At 53.5% G+C, this 6,173-nt stretch overlaps 1 long non-coding RNA gene across 1 annotated transcript; it reads right to left on the bottom strand.

Moving 5' to 3' along the window:
• Positions 1 to 5,142: 5,142 nt before the first annotated feature.
• On the bottom strand, positions 5,143 to 5,840 carry LOC142290726 (uncharacterized). Its single transcript, XR_012750371.1, has 4 exons — positions 5,790 to 5,840; positions 5,591 to 5,659; positions 5,343 to 5,437; positions 5,143 to 5,256 (listed from the first exon to the last, which is right to left on the bottom strand). It is a non-coding gene; the product is annotated as an uncharacterized LOC142290726 (long non-coding RNA).
• Positions 5,841 to 6,173: the final 333 nt, after the last annotated feature.

Below are 6,173 nucleotides of genomic sequence, written 5' to 3'. Positions count from 1 at the left end.
GTTACCAGTGGGAATCCATCGGTACCAACATTGAACATAGGTGCAGGGAAAGAGACAGTCACCGTTAACTACCGGGGAAGAGCAACAGCAGCCGTCCGTGGGAACCGTCTTTCCAGCCGTGTGTTTAACCGAGAACTGTGTCACCGTCTCAGGCTGAGTGAGTACCACCGTGCCGTACGGCACAGCGCTGCCCCCGCGACCCTGCACCTCACCAGGCCCCGCACCCGGCCTGCCATCCACCCCTACCCCGTCCCCGGGCCCCAGGACAACCAACCCCCTACCCACGGAGGGGAGAAATAACAACAAAGCTGCTCCCTGTCACCGCTCCCGGGATCCCCATACAGAGCAGCGGTGGTGTCCACACAATCACCACAACCGTAGGTGGCGTCACGGACAATAAATCCCCAAAACCAAAACCCCTTTTCACTTACGGGCGAGGAGCGCCGCTCGAGTCCCCGGGATCCGGCCTATCGCTCGAGCCACCGAGCAGCAGAGGCCGCAGCAGCAGCGGCAGCCGGACCCGAGTAGAGGGAGAGCGCAGCGTCCCCTCCTCCGTCCGCAACAACTTGGCGTCACGAACAGGATCTTACTGCTCTGCCGTTGGGTAGAGGTGCGCCTTGTTACCGCCGGAGGTGTCCGGCCAGAAAATTTCAGAAGCCGCCATCTTTAGCGCGAAAAGCTCCCGCTCGAGCGTCTCCTCGAGTAGTGGAGGCGCGAAGGCCAAAACCCCGCCCTGATAGAGGAGGAGCCGGAAAGAGGCTAAGGGGGACAAAATGGCGGCTGGTCGCATGTGAGCACGGCTATGGAAGCAGGGACGCCAGGACCCTGCGGCCATTGACTGGTTCCTGGAAGAGGCCGCTGCTAAAGATGCTGAGTCCGACCGACAACACTGTGGTCCCCGCACCTGGCCCCGCAGCGTGGGCGGAAGTCCGGACCGTCCAGCTAAGCAGCCGTCTGCAGGTCCGCATGCAGCTCCTCCTGGAGGAGTGGGAGACCGACATGGCGGAAGTGGTGGCGGCCATACGGAGACGCGAGGTGGAGGGAGTCTTGGAAGGGAGGGTAAGTGACCCACGCCCCTGTACCCCTAGTGGGTCGGTCATCGCGGCTGAGGGACCCGGTCCATACCCGCTCGCCCTGCTACCTCCCCCGCTACCCATGTTGGCTGCTGCTGCCCCGCCACTAGGCCCGCTACCACCACCACCGGTAGCGGTACCCTGCCAATCCACCCCGGCGGACCGACCTGCAGCAGAAGCTCGTGACCGTCCTGATCCACGGGAGATTCCATGGGAGAAGCCGAAGGCTGAGGCCGTCAGCAAAGATGCACCGGAGGCACGGCGGGGATGCAGCTGCCAGGAGGCAGAGCAGGCCATGTCACAGCGGGATCCCTCATTACTGAAGGTGCCGGTCGTAGCCAACACGGAGGGACTCTGGCTGGGTCCGTCCCCCGCACACGCTGAACCGGAGCAAACAGAAAGTGCTCCCGGCTGGGAGCGGCGGCAACGGCAGCTGCGCAGGGAGATCGATGCCCGAGAGGGGTGTAGAGTGGATGTGCATGCCCGCATGAATATGGAGGAAGATCACCCGCAGCGAGCTACCATCGGGGTCCACAGCGGTGCACCATGTGAAGGTGCACTAGAGCCCCGCGATTGAGGATGGACTGCTAAGCCGGCGGTCCTCCGCCTAAAAGTTGTCCCCGTTGGGACCACCAGTGTTTAAAGATGAGAATGATAAGTCAATGATAACCGTGAAAAGTCACCTGATTGCACCCTGATTTGGAACCGGTCGTTGCCGGCACCGTTGTCCCCGTGGGGACCGTTTAAAGTTGCGTAAGGGACTCCTTACGGACAAGCCCGTGAACTTGCAGGGCAACCACAAACTAGTGGCTTGTAAATAATGTTGTTGTTGCAGCTTCCACCGTTGCCGCCTCCGGAGAGGCAGATTGGAGGGAGGGCCCGCAGTGGAGCAGGCTGGGGCCCAGCCACCACAGGAACCGGTGGCTACCCTCTGGGGGTTCCAGGGGCTCCCCATGGACGTGGGTCCCCTGGAAAGGACAGATCCCACTCGGGTAACTTGGTGCTGGACTGGGGTCAAGGGGTGCTGCCTGTTTCTTAGGGGCAGCATCAGGGCCAGGTTGCTTGGGTGGGTGAGAGCGGAAGCCATAACCGTTTGAAACCGTTTGCAACGTTTTAAGAAAAGTGCCTCCCGATGTGGGATGATGTTAATATGCATGTATGTCTGTTACCGTTTTTTATCTTTTACAGTTTAAAAAGAAAAATAAAACCGGTGTTGGACGGGCAGCCCGCGGACGGTCTACATTTTGCTAAGGGGGAATGTGACGCCCTGGACAAGCCAGGGGTCACAGGTAATGACATCACCACACCCTACACCCCGGTTAGGTATGAATCGCCCACCCCAGGGCTATGGGACACCCGGTGCCGGGCCGGACCAGTCTGGGGGTTGTCAGTGGTGGCGGGGCCCGACTCCGTGGCCCTGGTGGGTGTCAGTTTAAATATGGCTGGTGACTTGGGAGCAATTAAAGTATTTGTTTCGTGACGCCACCTGTGGTTTGCGGCTATTAAGCCGCCGCTGCTGTGTGAGGCCTCCGGGGTGATGATATGGCAGCAATGGTGGTACTGCTCCCCACAGGTGGAGCGGTGCCCCGGGGACACTGTTGGTGCTCGTGAAAGTCTATGGTGTTGTGTGGATAACACGGTGCAGGGCCGACAGGCAATGAAAGAAACAGGCACAAACAACAGTCTCTTTACCTCCTCCTCTTTTACTTTAAGAACAGTCCAGTCCTGGGAGACCGTGACAGGTGGTGAAAGGGATCCGGTCGGCCTGGAAGTACTTGGGGTGATCTTTTTGGCCAGCTGAGTATGAGGCCTACGCCTGTTCTTTTCTTTACTAATATAGGACCCTGCTCTCTGGATTTAGCAATGGCCCTCTTGCTGCTGGGACCGGTGGTACGTCCCTTTCCCTCTGTGGTAGGCTGCGCAGGCCCTCTCTGGTGCTTCTCTGCTGGAGTCCACACCAGGCCCTGATGATGCAGCTGTACCTTCGGGCTGTTTATGGGCCAGGTGCTTGCAGCTCTCCTGCCCTTCGGATTTGGCTACCAGGAAGTATTTTAGGCCCTGGTGGCCACAAACTCCGATATCCGAGTCTCTTCTGTGCCTCTCTGCTACTCCTGCTTCCCTGGGCCAAGCTGCTCCAGCTCTAGGCCCCAGATCCACAGGACAGCACACTCTGCGTCTGCTTGCTATCACTTCTCTCTACAGACTGAACACCACTTCCTCCCTCAGGTCAGACTTAAGGAATGCTCCCTGGAATTCCAGGTTCAGAGCTCCCCCTGCTGGCCGGAGGGAGAACTGCGTTGGATGTTAAACTTACCGGCCAATAGACCTCCCAATTACCTCCAGGCTCAGCATTAACCCTTTGGGAGGGCAATGCTGTTGTGGCGACCAGGTCCTGGGGCGCCACAGGTACACCTAAGCTAAACCAGAAATCCTTGTTGCCTTCCCCAGGGGCTGATGTCCTCACCAGGGGGTGGAGCCAGGGGTCCTCACCAAGGAGTTCACAGTCCTGGAGGAGGGAAAACTGGCAGTTAAGTTTTGGAGGAGAAAGTGAAAGGAGGTAGAGTGAAGCTAGGAAAGTGGTAAAAGAGCAGCCTGAAGTGAGTCCGGGTGTGTGCCCCGGACTGAGACAGCAAGGTTAGCAGACGGCGGTGACCGTCTGCAGGAGTGGCCTATCGGAGTTGCCGTGAGGACCGTGGACGGGTGGTGGCCCGGCGGTATCGGACCGGTACACAAGGAGAAGCCAGCACCATTGGCAGGGGCCTTTCAGATCCCGGCAAGGCTAGGAGTCGCCGTGAATTTGCCAAATCCGTCAGTGAAGGGGACCTCCGGGTCTCCAAACAACTAAGTCCCGATTGAAGGCAACCGTCCAACCGTAGGAGAGAGACACCGCCACCGCCAAGGCACCAGTTTCTCAGGGCCAGCGCCTGCGGGCAAAGAGGGGCTCCTCCGGCCCATATCCAAGTCAGGGAGCGGGTTACCGGTGGGAATCCATCGCTACTAACATTGAACATAGGTGCAGGGAAAGAGACAGTCACCGTTAACTACCGGGGAAGAGCAACAGCAGCCGTCCGTGGGAACCGTCTTTCTAGCCGTGTGTTTTACCGAGAACTGTGTCACCATCTCAGGCTGAGTGAGTACCACCGTGCCGTACGGCACAGCGCTGCCCCCGCGACCCTGCACCTCACCAGGCCCCGCACCTGGCCCTGCCATCCACCCCTACCCCGTCACCGGGCCCCGGGACAACCAACCCCCTACCCACGGAGGAGAGAAATAACAACAAAGCTGCTCCCTGTCACCGCTCCCGGGATCCCCATACAGAGCAGCGGTGGTGTCCACGCAATCACCACAACCGTGGGTGGCGTCACGGACAATAAATCCCCAAAACCAAAACCCCTTTTCACTCACTGGCGAGGAGCGCCGCTCGAGTCCCCGGGATCCGGCCCATCGCTCGAGCCACCGAGCAGCAGAGGCCGCAGCAGCAGCGGCAGCCGGACCCGAGCAGTGGGAGAGCGCAGCGTCCCCTCCTCCGCCCGCGACACAAACACTGAATGAACTTAGTGGCATCCTAAACGTGGCTGTTGGACTTCTGTATCGTCCCACAAGTGCAAAGATATTTGCAGCATGTCTGCCTGCATTGCAGTAAAAGAGAAAAACTCTGGCACACTGAATGAAAATACGAAAAATAGAGATGCTTTTGATTCTTCAAACGTGTATTTATTTGTGCATGGATCACAACAATTTCTCAAATCACATCCAACGTTTCGACCGCGTGTTTTACGGTCTTTATCAAGGATGGAATATTATCTAAATGTTAGATAGGTGATATATGATAAACATTCGTCACAACGAATCAATGGGTAAATATGCTTGAGATCCTTATGCATCAAATTTTCTGATAAGTTGTTGATAATGAGATCCACTTTGACAAGTGAGGTACCATGTGAGTCTGAATGAAGATATACGGGATATTCTATTTTGAAAGACAAAAAAATACACAATTTTTTTGAGCTATATGACAACATGACAAAAGTTATGGATACAATCAACTAGCCTATGAGAAATACGGGATTACAAATGACATATTCGATATGAAGTCATAAATAAACACCCACCTAAATGTTAGATAGGTGATATATGATAAACATTCGTCACAACGAATCAATGGGTAAATATGCTTGAGATCCTGTACAAATAGTGAAAATATTAGTATGAACGTCACATAATATAGGAATCTTACAAAAGATCATAGTGTGCATATACATTATCTACCTTATGCATCAAATTTTCTGATAAGTTGTTGATAATGAGATCCACTTTGACAAGTGAGGTACCATGTGAGTCTGAATGAAGATATACGGGATATTCTAAACAAATGTACATATGAACATTATTATAATCTGTGTGTCATACACAAATGAAAAATACTGCACACTATGATCAATATATATCTTTATCTGGGGAAATTCACTGATATGTATGATCAGACGGAGTATAGGAAACATAAAGCATAAGACTACCTTATACACTCCGTATTAGCAGCCGCTATGGAAGGAATTAGTGATTCTGTAAAGGATATTCTCCTTTTTCTATAGAAAATAAATAACTCCATATTAGAGACATCATGAGAATCCATATGACAAAATAAACTCTCAGTCTGTCAACTCCAATATAAGGCATATTTAGCAATGAATGAACAAAGCATGATACAAGAATTACCTTAGTCTGGTATGAATCAACAACCAGATCAATAAATGATATTAGAGAGTCATGTCTCTGAAAGGCTATGTTGAGGACCTGCTAAATATATGACAAGCATTAGACAAATATTCCAGCTAGATGGCTCATATGAAACAGTGCTCAATAAAGCACATACCTTACAAAAATACTGTTGATTTAATAGGGAAAACAGCAAAGCTGTGGTGATGTGGGTCTATAAGGAAACGACATATAGAAAAAAATAAGTATGCTCTGTGTCAGGTGAAGATAATGACAGCCTCTTACTCGCATACCTTGTAATTGGTGGTTCAGGGTGAAGGCCCTCAGGATGATGTGCAGGGTGACTAGCGTGGAGGCGCTTTATATACTAAGTTGTGCGTCCAC

The sequence above is a fragment of the Anomaloglossus baeobatrachus genome, chromosome 2 (assembly GCF_048569485.1).
Source record: "Anomaloglossus baeobatrachus isolate aAnoBae1 chromosome 2, aAnoBae1.hap1, whole genome shotgun sequence".
Lineage (NCBI taxonomy): Eukaryota > Metazoa > Chordata > Amphibia > Anura > Aromobatidae > Anomaloglossus > Anomaloglossus baeobatrachus.
The sequence above is the reverse complement of the archived record's forward strand: the minus strand, read 5'-3'. Positions and strand labels throughout refer to the sequence as shown.